This window comes from Myotis yumanensis, unplaced genomic scaffold (assembly GCF_028538775.1).
Source record: "Myotis yumanensis isolate MYYU_CA2020_CCGP unplaced genomic scaffold, mMyoYum1.0.hap1 SCAF_6, whole genome shotgun sequence".
Classification (NCBI taxonomy): Eukaryota; Metazoa; Chordata; class Mammalia; order Chiroptera; family Vespertilionidae; genus Myotis; species Myotis yumanensis.
Window position 1 is genome coordinate 48587422 of NW_027223757.1, and position 14429 is coordinate 48601850.

At 37.5% G+C, this 14429-nt stretch overlaps 1 pseudogene; it reads right to left on the bottom strand.

Annotated features, from left to right (window-relative positions):
- Positions 1-3064: 3064 nt before the first annotated feature.
- LOC139012847 (activator of 90 kDa heat shock protein ATPase homolog 2 pseudogene) lies at positions 3065-9962 on the bottom strand (annotated as a pseudogene).
- Between the last annotated feature and the right edge of the window lie 4467 nt (positions 9963-14429).

The window sequence follows — 14429 nt, forward strand, 5'->3', positions numbered from 1 at the left end:
ATCTGATAAAACTAAACTAACCTAAGGTCATTATCTCTTCGTGTGTGTGTGTGTGTGTGTGTGTGTGTGTTTTCCCCCATGGGAAGTTAAGCTTCTCATTTGGAAGAAATTGTGATCGATGTAATGATGTTGAATAAGGCATTCAGTTGTCTAGGACATTCATGGTAATGCTGACTTGAGGCACGATGAATAAGAAAATCAAATATAAATTGAAGTACAGAATAAGTATCTAATCCACATTACAAAAACCCTCCATGACAAAAGTAATAAAAAATAAAAGTAACATTCAAACATATAGTACAATATTGTAGGTTCTGATATACTATTTTTGGAAATACATTCTAATATACTGGTAAGGGGAATCTTATGTTTTTGTACTTGTAAGTAGCACCCATATTTATCACCATAGCCATATTGTTCATTAAGTAAATTCTGAAGTTTATACAGAAGGATCATTGACATTGAGAGAGCAGGTTCTCTTCCCAGCTAATTATTATGAGTGGGAATGCCTTTGAGTTAACATGTAGCATGGATATTCTTTATGTTCTAAGCCTATTTCAAGTAATTCATCCTTGCTTCTCCCCTCTCCCCCAAGTCCTTGTCATTAATCCCCAAGTTCAGTTTCTGTGAGATTCCTTATTACCTAGGAAAGTCAATAATCCCTTCACATAGATTCTGCTAGTTCCTTTTCTGACACAATGTGAAACAATTGTCAAGCTCTACTACATGATATACTAGCCTTAGAGAAAACTGGACTTCTTATGACATTATTTTGCTTCATGAGCTTTACAAGTGGCTTTGTAGGTCAGAAAGAAGAGGGAGAGTGAGGAAGGAAGGAAGGAAGGAAGGAAGAAAGGAAGGAAGGAAGGAAGGAAGGAAGGAAGGAAGGAAGGAAGGAAGGAAGGAAGGAAGAAGGAAGGAAAGAAGGAAGGAAGGAAGGAAGGAAGGGAGGAAGGAAGAAAATCATCCCATTAGGCACAATGGATTCACAGATTCTTAAGATCTGTGTATAAGCATCTCCCAAAGATTTGTGCATGTCTCTATCCCCAGAGAACCCGCACCCTGGCTACAGGTGTCTTTAGGGAGAGGTATGAGGAAATTCTCCGTATGTTCTCCAGTGACAGTGGACTATGAGTGGGAGTTTGTGTTTAGGCTATCATGGCAACATACTCTTTTCCTACCAATTCTCTAATTTTTACATAAGCGAGAACGAAAAACTCAGAATTCCACTGGTAGTGTTTTTACTATCTCTAAGACCACATTTTGTTTTTAACCAGCTCAGTCCCTGCAGCAACAAAAGATAAGAGGTTCTTTTATCTTGATCCTAGGAACTCCCTGGATTCAGTCAGTGCTATGAGCCTAGAATTCAAGGATTTTAACTTGTCATTCTCTTTCTTTAAGCTGCCCATTGATGTTCAAAGCTGCTGCCCCTTTTGTAAGTCCATAAATTCCTTGTGTACATCCTTCTGTTCTGGGGTTGGAGCAACTCAATTCCCCAAAGTTATGCCTGCAATGAGCACTTGATGCCAGGTGACCACAGGCAATGATTTGATTAGCTTTTTTACTGCTGTTGAATTCCTGTCTTGGCATTTAAGCAAGATTTTGACTAGTTTTTGACCCAGCTATGCCAGATAAACAATTGGTGATCCCCACAATCCCTTGCGGGGAGCTAATGCACTCCATTCCTTGGTAACAACTGTTCAGTTACAGATCTTGGTTGTGAGCAGCAAAAGCAGCTCTAGCTAATAAAAGAAGAAAATAAATGCATGGAGAGAATGTTGGGTAGCTCACAGAATTAGCTGGCAGGATGCAAGACCTACTAGGAAAATGGGCAGAAAACAACGGAAGCTTTGTCAGAGGAACCACAGCCAAGCTTATGTTGAAAAATCACAGTTGTTTGGATGTCCCATTGGTACCACTGGTGCCATCACACAGATCTGCTGCTGGATCCTATCACTGCTGCACACACCAGAAAAAGACAGATGATAAATATAAAGGGCATAAATCCAACTACAGATCATTGGTAAGCATGAGAAATTGTACAAAACAACAAAAAAGCAGAAAAAATGTTCATTTCTGTCAATGATGAAGAGGAATGTAATAGAGGCACTGATTCTTTGAGATTATGTGGGAAATGATATTAAGAGACAGTTGATTAACATGCTGTCTTCATCCAATATCTTTTATGACAGGCAATTATCAGTTATGTGGCCTTGAGAAAGTCACTTATCCTCCCTGTGACTGGTTCATCTTCTCTACAATGAAGATAGTAATTATATATATCTCATGAGAATGTCATGAGGCAACATTGAGTAATATATAAAAAACAGAGTAGGATCCAGCACATAGTTTGTATTTTATAGGTGTTAATTAACTAGTAGTAGTATTGGGGGGAAAGAATTTCAAGAGAAATGTTAAAATATGTTTATCTACATGAAAATGCAACTTACAAAATTTGTGAGATGCTGTAAAAGCAGTACTTGGAGGAAAATATATATTATCGATATCCACCCAGGGTTTACAGAATATAAAGAATGAAGGGATTGTATAAAAATTGTAGTGTGAACTTTTAAGCAAACACTGTGCTTAATTTGTTTCCTGCCTTTTTAGCAGAACACTTTGGATTGATAGTTGGTGCTCTTTTCAAATAAACTTATGGAGAGGTCAGGTAGAACTTCTCTATCAAAATATAAGAAAAATATCTTTTAGAGGAAAAAATAAACATATTTTTGTTTTGTTTAATAAAGGAATAGTAGCAATATGCTAATTATTTTTGTCTTTATAAACTGAAACTACAGCTGAGAGTGAGTATGCTAGAACAAACTTTAGTTTGATAAAATTCAACTTCTGTAGTCAGGGACTCAATGTTTTCCCAGAGGAATATCTATGAGAGGTAAGGCTAATACCTAATTTTAGCTTGTTTGTTGCTTTTTAACTCAATGCAAAATCTTGTCACAGTAAAGATTCAAACAATGCTTTAAATTCTATATTAAGTTCATGGATTTCATCCAATATAAATTGTTTTCTTAAAAGTAACAATAGAAAAGACGTAAACTTGACACTTCTACTTAGACAAAGTAATGCCCTTATAAAATCCTTTAACTATTTGACCATTTAGGGTGGTCAGCTGCAGCAAACCTTTTATTTATTCAAAATGCTACTTTTGCCAACAGAATTTTATAGTCTCTTCTTCACAGACAGGAATTCATTAACATTTCAATTGTAATTTTGTTTGCACTGGAGTAGGCAAAAAAATAAATAAAAATCAGTGCAACCATTGCATAGTGTTCTTCTGGCCAGTTCCCACATCTCCATATCATGACAATCATTTCATCTGTTAAGAAATCTATATATTCACTAGTGGTATTCTTGTTGAACATTTGAAATTTTTCCCTTGTCAGCTTCTAATACTGCAGTCCCATATTATTTATTTAGAAAAATTTTTATCATATCTTTCACAGTAAAGATGCTCAATAGCTGCATGAAATAGTTCCATCACTTGCGGTGCCACAGTGGGAATTCTTATGATCAATGCTATTAGAGGTGAGGGCTGGGAGGTATTATCACTCAGTTTCTGGATTGCCATAGCTTCCATTGGTAAAAATCATTCCTGTTGTAAATTCTGTCTTAAGTGCCTTCAGGTCATCTCCAAGGGCCCTCCTGACCTTGGTGATGCCTGCAGTTCTTATAAGATCCTGCAGTAGATCCCCATCTTGTTTTGTTTTTTCTTTGTCTCTTATTACAGTCTGTCTTAATGTCTATTTTCTCTGATACAACTATAAGTTTACCCCTGCCCGATCCCTTCACTTTTAGTTTGTGAGTGTCCTTAAATTTGAAGTTAGTATCCTCAGCATATACTTATGTATGTTTTTATTCATTCACCACTCTATGTCTTTGAATTGGAGAATTTAGTCCATTTAGGTATAAGGTAATTATTGACACATATTAACTTATGACTGCCATGTTGTTAGTGGTTTTGTGGCTGCTTTATAATTACTTTGTTCCATTCTTCTTCTTTTGCTCCCCTGCTTTATGTGATAATTTTCTGTAGTGGTATGTGTAGATTCCCTTCTCTTGATTTTTTGTGTATCTACTATAGGTTTTTGCTTTGTGATTATCATGAGGCTTACATAAAACATAACTAGAGGCCCAGTGCATGAAATTCGTGCAGGGGGGAGGGGTCCCCTCAGCCCAGCCTGCAGCATCTCCAATCTGGGACCCCCCGATCCCAGGGATTGGGCCTAAACTGACATTTGGACATCCCTCTCACAATGGGGGACAGCTGGCTCCTAACTGCTCACCTGCCTGTCTGCCTGATTGCCCCTAACTGCACCCTCTGCCAGCCTGATCACCTCTAACTGCCCCCCCTGCTGACCTGGTAGCCCCCAACTGCCTCCCCTGCTGGCCTGGTCACCCCCAACTACCTCCTCCGCTGGCCTGGTCGCTCCCAACTGCACCCCCTGCCAGCCTGGTTGCCCCACATAGCCTGCTGTTCAGTCGTTTGGTCATCCCTCACTAACCCCCCTGCCAGCCTGGTCACACCACGCAGCCTGCTGTTCAGTCATCCATCCTGTTGTTTTGGTCATGACTGCCCCTGGCTTTTTATATATTAGGATTATAACTATTTTAACCTGATAATCTTAATGGATACTAAAATTCTGCATTTTTACTCTTCAACCTCCACACACATTTATATATTTTATTTTATAATTTATGTCTTTTACTTTGTGTATATATTAACAAATTATTATAGTTATAGTTATATTTAATACTTTTGTCTTTTAGCCTTCATACAAAGTTGTGATAATAATTTATTTCATCAGTCAGTTCATTTTATTTTCTCAAGAAGATAATTGAGCACAATTAAACAACATAATTGTTCTGTTTTTGCCTGCACTTATTATATAGATAATTTAAACACTTTATTGAGTAAATCACTACATAAGATTAAAATGTATTTCTCATTAATATATATCAAATTCCTAAGTATGACTGCTGTGTACACAATGACATGCCTAAACACGGACTCTATATTTAACTTAAAATCTTTTTAAGGTATTTTGCTAATTCAAAATTCTCTTTAAAAGCTATTGCTGAGAGACTCAGCTATAAAGTTGATATTCTGAAGTCACCATTGGGGTTACAATCATGGACTGAGTGTGAGATTCTGAAAGGGCTGATGTCTCACACTGAACCTCCCACTAGGTGCCAGGTCCCACTCGAAGCAGCAGCTGATATTTGCAGGGCAGTTTCCCAAATTGGATTTCCACTCTGCTCCCCAGGGTTCTTGATGAAGATAACTTTCCAATATGGGAGAATGTAAGAGAAAACATTTGTAAATAATATGTTCGAACAAATCAAGTTAACTGAATTGCATGCCTCATCTTTATTTTCTAATCAATTTTAGATTCATTCCTTGGCAGAATCCTAGACTGTGTTTGGGTGTTTTTATGCACAGATCTTGATGAAGAACTTGAACTCCAAGGTCATAGAGAACTTGGCCTAAGTACTGATAATATCATTTATCAGGCTTAAGAGTTCAGAACAGCTATGCGACCATCTAAACCTGCATTTTCTCATGTGTTTATAATGAAGATAATAGATAATAGTACTGGACTCATAGGACTGTGGTTAGAATTAAATAAGAAATTGCAAACAAATGTTTATTTTATGCCTGATACATTGAAAAGACTAAATAAATGTTAGCTATTATATTATTTATTTGACAATACAACTTCCTTCAGTGGTTTCCCTAGAGATGTTGCAAGGAAAATAAAACCAAACCCACACTCCTAGAATTCAGCCAATTTCACCATATGCTTATGTCTGCACAAAGGTACAGATAGAACTGGATTTCTAAGTTGCAATGCAAAGCAGATCTGCTTTGTTGTATACAGGACAATGTACACAGATGCCTTTCCGCTGGACTACTTTTCAGGTGTGTTTAGCTTCTATAATACAGGTACAAATTAACTTAGATTTTGTTGCAAGATAGACTGCACAGGCAGCAAGATTTGAGGCAATTGCAGTAGGAGGCTTCTGAGATAGCTAAGCACAAATGAAATGCATTTCATTAAGGAATTACACTTGAGACGCAAAATATATTTTAGAAAGACTAATTCTTGATCTGTTAACTTCTCCATTTGCCCCTTTTAGTTCTCAGTTTCAAGACAGACCCAGATAGAAATATCAAAAGGAAGTACTCATGTGTACACCCTGTGTAAAACCCTTGACCATACAAAGGCATTTTCTCTTGAGAGAATAGTTAAACTGGCCTAATTCAATGTCTCTTGGACATTAAGTGTGTTTATTTTTATAAAAGGGAAAACAAAACCTGACTTAAAAGCATAATTATAAATGGTAATAGTTATAACATCCTCATATTTATGCAATAAATAAGCTGGCCAAAACTAGAGTTTGGAATCTGTAGTGCACTTCCCTATTATAGGAATGTAATTTATTTTTCTCCTCTACTAATGAGGCTGGCTCCAGATAGCCATGAGCATCAGCCTCAAATAAAAATTAAAAGCCAGTATATCACATTTCTCCTTCTGTTCCTCCTGCATATAACATTGCTCCATAAGCTCATTGATGTTGGAGTTCTATCTCTCTTTTGGCACAATTTTCCTCTGTGGTATGATGCTATGAATATTTATGGTACAATAAAAATAATATAATAATAAGCATTTCCTAAGCTTGTGCCGCATACATCTTCGGACAGGAGCTGGGAGGGCTTGATCTGTTACCTCCCACTAGAGAAGATCTTTATGTCCTGTGAAATAGCAGGCTGTCCAACACACCCCACTTCCAAGTGAGTTCAACGACTTCTGTACTGAAAAATTCCAAAGAGGATTTTTTCTTCTTCCATTTATAGTTTTGACTATCATCATCTCTGATACATTGCCATATTTTTCTAACATTGAGTAGGCTTCAATTGATATCCTTATTCATCCTTCCTATGTCAACTACCACAATTCATTCTTTTATAGCCACCTTAAATCTTTAGTCTCTAAAATTCCAGGGTTCAGAATACTCCGAGCAGACTTATTACCTTGCTCAGTAAAGTGGGACTGCTTTACTCTCACTCCTCCATCACCTTAACTGACTAGATTTCTTTTCATTTATAAATTTAACTCAAATTGTTTTCTTTTGTCAAATGTTTGCCAGACTTTCTCATTCCAGCCGATTTCCTCAGTCTGATTATCTGCTTAGCTACACATGATGCTCCTAATTCTGTGATGTTCAATATCCCCACATGTCAGTCTCCCATTTATTCTATACAGTCATTCTTCTTATCTATTTTATTAATATGATTAGAATTCATTCTATTTCCCATTTAATAATTACTGAAAACGTAGTTTTTTAATCCTGTCAGTTGTTAAAGAAATTCTTAGGTTCACACCAAATGAAAATCCTAAAAAATTTTAGGAAACGTTTTAAAGCTGTAAGACACCTCAAAAACATTTCTTCAGAATTTTCTTTCTGAGAGAGAAAGAAGAGAGAAGGAGAGAGATGGAGACAGAGACAAAGCCAGAGGGAGAACACTGGCTTTTATGCGTTTTTACATAGTAATGTTGTTAGTATACAATTCTCCCTGGGTCTTTTCCTATGTCTGCATGCCCTATGAGAAGAGATACAAGCCTTTGTTCTGGACTGTTGCTTTAAGGATGTTAGCATGGCCTCAGGAGAAACATATAGTTGCTCCTTCTGGAGCCAAGAGCAGTGTTTTGGTTTTGGTTTGTTTGTTTTTGGGTTTTTTGTTTGTTTGTTTTTTGTCAGATTTTTCCTTTTTTTTGTTCTTATCATTGTTGTTTGTTTTTGCTACTGTTCAGTATAATAAAAGCATGTTTCCCTTTTGGTAAAAATCAGGCATGCATTCTACCTACCACAAAGAACTCGGTTTCTCTAACTCATGTTTACTCCCTTGTACTGTAACGCATAAGATGTGCTCCTCTGTGTGAACGGAAGCTTGGTGAACCAGTATGAACACTGACACTCTGACTATTACAGACATTGGAAATAATAAAGGCCATTGTGTACATCCAAGAGGTTTGTTTGTTTGTTTTTTTATTATTATTTGAAGATTCACGAAAGAGAGGCAGAATAACTTGTTAGTCGGGTAAAAATCTCAAACCCTTTCATTTTCCTGCGAGAGGTGATGCCAACAGAGACAAGGCTTCCTCAAGGGGAAAATAGAGGGTTTCATGAGTTGACTAACAGACATAAAAGGGAGTTCATGTATGGTCCAGAGGGTGAAAAAGGGTCTTTCTCTTTCGTGCCTTTTAATTAAGAGAAATTGAGGAGATGGTTTCAGGCCAAACACTAGGAAGTAGGAGTAAAGATAACTAACTGTCCAAGTGATGCCCTGGCTGTTGTAAGTTGGGGAATGAATGCTCCCATCTGGTGGTCATCCTCAGGCCTGCAATAACTGTGCTAAGATTTGTCCTGAGGTTTGGTGGCAGAAGGTTCTACCACGTTTCATTCAAAAGAGGTATGCTGAGGAAGAAGAGAGGGATGTGCGTGACCACTGTAGGCAGAGACCAGGCAAACCATTAGAATGTTGGTTAGTTAACTTGGGAGATGAGACCGGAGGGATATAAAGCTTGACTTGGGGCATATGATGCCTATTATTGGGGCATATTATGTCGTAGTCCCTTCTGCAGACTAGCATGTCATCCCTAGATCCTTTCAAAGATGACAGTAAATGGTCTCAGATTTTTTCAGTGGCTCATGCCTTCTATGAAGGAGATTCAGCCCTTTCAGCGATATTCGTGAAAAAGACAGATTCCTCTTACTGCCCTGGATGCTCTTTGCAATGCTGATAAAAATGATCTGTGAATGAATGAAAAATAGACCCAAGTAAATCTAGATAAATTTGTTCAGTAACAAATTGAAAAACTCCCCAAGGCTTTATGTTAAAACCAGGCAAGAACTTAAGACTTGTTTTTGTTTTTTGTTTTATTTGTTTTTAAATAATGACACTGCAGTGGCCCTAGAATAAGGTGAAACCCCTTTAAAAAATGTTACCCCTGTGTATGTCAGATCCAAATTGGTCAAAGGGAATAAGTCACACAAGCTCAACCAGAAAGCAATGTGACTATAGCAGTTGATCCAAGGAGTCCTCAAAGCTAAAACAGATGATGTCAGCAAGGATGATCTTGCCACTTACTGTAAACAGGGGTGGGCAAAAGTAGTTTTACAGTTGTGGGTTTGTTAAACACGGAGTTTATTCTTATATTATAATTTATCAATGATCATATTATTTATTTGTATTCTACTTGGAACGTTATATTGGCATTCTTGGACTGAGACCCAGACTTAAAGGGTATGTTGGAAGCTGTCTAAAGAGTGTTGCATGTTCTCTACACTACTGACCTCTTCCAGCTACCGGTTGCTGTGACTGATGATTTGCTCATTGGAATCTCTGGTAAGGGAGGCATCCTATACCCAGAGATGTCCCTTGGGTTTTAGATTTGTAGCCTCCCTGACACAGTTACTAGGTGCACTCCTTTAAAAGCAGTGATCAGCTTGCCATGAGACACTAGTCAAAACTGAATACCTGACCCATGCAGGCTTTGTGACTTTCCAATCTAATATTACCATTTGGGGTTGAGTTGAATTAGATTCAATGACTAGCAAAGGCTAATAAGAAAGGTTTCAACCATCCTTACTTGTCAAGCTGAAATGATATAGTCAGTAATGTTGCTGGCTTGACCCCCATAGCATCTTTGCTTTATGTGAAAATAAAAAAAAAAGATAATCATCTTATTGGAGACATTTTTGTGCTCTATTCCACCAACTGAAGCAAAGCTGCTGGCATAAGAGGGACCTTGATTCACAGAGGTTGCCCTAAATGCCTGGTCCTGATTCACTGATGGCTCATCTAAGCTGAAAGCTGCTGGTGTCCACTGGGCCACACTGTTCACCCACAGCACCAGCCATGCAGAGCTGGACATGGACATGGTTGTTCAACTCAGTAGAGCAATACTCTCTTTAATGAACTTTATTTTATGTTTACTGTCTCTTGGGCTGTTTTCAGCAGTTTAAACTGTTTATTCTGCTACCCGCTAGACTAGACTGGCAGATTAGAGACATCTATCCTTAGGACCACAGCTTGTGGAAAAAAATCATGTTGGTTGAACTATCTGGATCAATCTTGTAGATGCACACCTTGATTTCTAAGGTAAGTCTAGATGGTTTATAAAGTTTGTTTAGGTGGTCTGGTCTGAGGCAGTTGATGTTAACACTGTATATTTCCTCATGCTCCTGGTCAAGTCCTATTGATAATATCCTTAATTTAAAGTAGTATGAGACAAATGGAATAGATTTAATCCTAATCTCTATCAGTCAGATTAATGAATATGACTGACAGAGTGGGGTACTCACAGTGATATTTTCAAGGAGACAAGACAGTGTTCAATTGAGGGGTGCATATTGTTAGTAGACAATTCTCCATAGGTCTTCATGTTTATTGTTCAGAATGACAAAGATAATGCTTCCCTTTGGGGCAAAAATTAGGCCTTCTTACTACATATTATAAAAGATTCAGTTTCCTAAGGTTGGAATTCCACTCCTGTAATACAAACCACTGTGTGTGAGCAGCCACTTGGCCCACTTAATGCCGTCCTGTGGGACACCAACATAAATGCTGACTGCTGCTATTGTGGTGAGTAATGAAGTCCTCTGTTTCTGATTCAGGAGTCTCATGTCTTCTGTTAGCCCCCATGAAACTATGACAAGCTAACTTGGCACACAAGTAGAATAAAGTCTCCGACCCTGCTAAGCTTTTGGTATGTGTAATATTACAAATGCACACTAATTATGATTTCAGTCACATTAAGGAAAATTAGAGGGGAAAACAGTTGAAGCTAACATTTTCAAGGGATACTGAACTTTACAATAATTATGTTAATGAATGAATGAATGAATGAATGTGATTACATTGAAGAGAACTTCTGATTTCCATGAAGGAGGTTATTTTAATATGTTGGATTAAACTAATGAAAAGGGGGGGAAATGCCCACATGACACAAGTTGTGCTTCAACACTTGTAGATACTTTGAAGTCTACAGATTGTTTAATTGAGAATCATTTCACTAAGTACACTTCTTCTGGAGTAGAGGCACCTCCTAGGAAATACCTAAATAGGTTGCAATTCTTTGCACTGAATTCTAGGAAATACAACATAATGATCATCAGAACACTAAAATATTAGAAGATCTATTACTGAGAAGATGGGTATATAGTCATACAATGTATATCTAGAGTCAGATGACTCAAATACATTTCTAACTAATTTTTACTTTGTACATTAGAAGTAGAGGGAAAAAAACTTATTCCAATGTATAAATATGTCTACATTATCTAACTAATAGATTTGCTTGTAGTTGTTCTCTGTCTATGGACTTTAATGCAGCATTTTATATATCATTCACATGAAGTTCAAGATTTCAGGTAGCCAAGAAACAGAAAAATCATTATCCATTTGGAGTCAGTTATATAGCCATTTTCCTAACAAGAGTTGTTTAATGAAAAATAGCAAAGAATAGTTGGTCAAATCTTAAACATTTTTCTATAATGCCTTATTCTTACAGCAAAATGGATCAAAATTTGTAATTCTAAAGTTCCTTTAAGACGTGTGTGTGTATGTGGAAATGTAGTTGGGGAAAATATTCAAAATTTTCTTCTTTGCTGGTATCAGAAAAGGTACTGAGGATAGGGAAAGGTTATTAGTTTGCTGTTGCTCATTCCCTGCTGAGCACAGTAGAACATAAAATAGGAATTAAAAAAGGAAGTCAGCTCTCTAATCCCAGCTGCAGGCTGATGAATCAGTTAGTGATTAATTGTTGCTACCAGTAATTAAAATAATCATATTTTGGAGAGAGGGGAGAAAAAAAGTATTTGGTGTCCAAAATGTTTTTGCCTAAAGTTGTAATTGCTGCAATATTATGACTTAAAAAAAATAGGTATAAAGATCTTAATGTAAAACTGAAAGGAATATGATTTCCAAGATTGATCCAGCTTCTAGCATTATTTTTTGAAAACTTTCATCTGGCTATCAAATTCAGTAGTCCTTTATTTCATCCCTCTTATTTTCTTGTATGCTTTTTTTTTAACATAGAGTTCACTTTATAAAGAACACAGCATAATATAGAATACAAAATAACAAAAACAATGACATAGCTATGTAATATACTTTCCTTCATTTTCAATAAAGCCAGTAAGTTGACATTTATGCCCCCCAAATTGGTGTTTAAACTTTTTAAATTAATGCTAATGTGAGTTAATCAACATACTTTATCATATTCCAAAATCTAAAAGTGTAAAATGTGTATGGCCCTAAGGATTTGGGGAATTAAGAGAAAAAAATGGCATGAGAAGATAGATGAATTTGTTTGTTATATATAGTTTCTGAAGTGATAGTGGATTATAAGGAGAAATGTCCAATAAAGAAATAGAGATAAAAGATTCCAGTTAAACAGAATCAGAGTCAGAGATGTAGGTATGTTACTCAACGTTGTTCTAAAGTAGATAATGAGGGGGGGAAAAGCAATTATATTATTGATTCTACACAACTAGAATACTTTTCCATGTAACTTCAAATTCTAGAATGTGTGATGAATAGTAGGCAAAAGGGGCTATAAAAATTCCTCCTGGGCCTGTATGTCTATGCAATTCCTCAAGTTAAATCTGGGTTGGTGTTAGAATTGATTTGACCACAAAATGTGGTAGAGGTGATGCTGCACTAGTTCAGGACCCAGGGTTTATGGGACATGGTAACTACTGCTTTCATTCTTTTGCTATCCTGAGGCTCCTGATAAAGAAGTCCAGGCTGCCCTCTGGAGAAAATGGTCATCTAGGGATTCAGGCCCCAGCCAACAGTCCAGCACCAAGTGCCTGACATGTGAGTAAGGCCACCCTTGGTCCTCCAGCCCAGCCACCACCTGAATGAGTGAGACCAGTGGACACAATACAAGATACATTATCTCTGATGAACCTTACTCAAATTCCTGAACCCAGAATCATGATGAATAAACTCATTGCAGTTTACCCACTTAATGTCAGGGCACGGTGTTTCACAGTACTGCTAAAAGAGAAGAGACTGGCGATATTGTCTGTTTCTTCCTGATAGATAATAAAACATTCTATTAAGAAACATAAAACAAGACTTAAAAATAGAGAGTAACAATAAGGGGATAGAGAAGTGTTTGCCTTCAGGGACCAGAGAACGATTTGTAAGGAGGTGACATTCGAGCAGAAAGGAAAGTTAAAGAACTGAATGGAAAACAGGGATGGGCCATAAACACCAAGAAAAAAAAATAATTTCCCAATGTTTGCATGATATGTGATAAGTGACATACCTAAAATCAAATTCATCATCCTTCCTCCCTTTCCACCAACTCTTCTTTTGTCTATATTACCATTTATCATTAAAAATCTATTCAAACGTCGTCTTCTCCAGAAAGACCTACCTGTCTCGCTAATCTGGGCTAGTGGTCGCCTCTGTGTTGCCAGAGCCCCCTGCATTTTCTTCTGTGAGAGTATGGAACTCATTATGCAACTTTTTTTCCCTTTAAACCAAACCTCATACCATTAAAACAAAAGCTTGGTTTGACCTTTCTAACCTTAAGAAATGCATATCATAGTGAAATGGCAGTCCTTTCTTGCCTCTACTTCCATTGTGTTCACTATCTTATCTTTTGTTCTTTTATCTCTATCTCCCATTAGATCCCAGCTTAAGCACTTCACCAAAGTTTAGATTAAGTCAAGAAAAAAGTTTTTGACCAATGGCTGTTTAATCTGCCACTGAAGAGTAGCAACAAAACAAAGCTTTTATCAACCAGAAGACACACTGTGCTTCCTTTGGGAAGGTAAACAAAACAGCAGATCTAGGAGCCTCATTCAAAGGGAGACCCAGGAATGGAAAGATTTTAAGAGTAGCACCTGTCAAATGGAGCAGTAGTGTGTACTGTTTGACAAAATAGGCTGGTGACTGTCAAAACAAATACTAAACCTTCCAGCTCTGACTAATGACTGCACCTCACCGAAATACTTGAGGGAAGCATCCAACAAAATGCAAAATTGAAAGGAAAATTGGAGCGATCAGCACAGCCTCCTAGCAGCTAAATTTTAAGCAATTTTGGAAAAACTCAAACCATTCACCAGGTTTCCTAGCAGAGGGCAAACTTCCAAAATCTCTTCTGATTGAGCATTCTGTCTTTGTGAGGAAATCACCTCTCTTCTGATGGCGTGCCAAAAAGCTGGGTCTGCCTTTTCAACGCAGAAACAGTACTGCCGTGACTGTGGCATTCTCTGTGCAGACACTCAGCTGACTGCCAATAATATCACCGGGAAGAGCAGCCGGAGCTGGACCCCTTTGTACCGCAGAGTGGGGCAAATGGCAGAAAAGGCCGAGAGCCAGAGGGGGG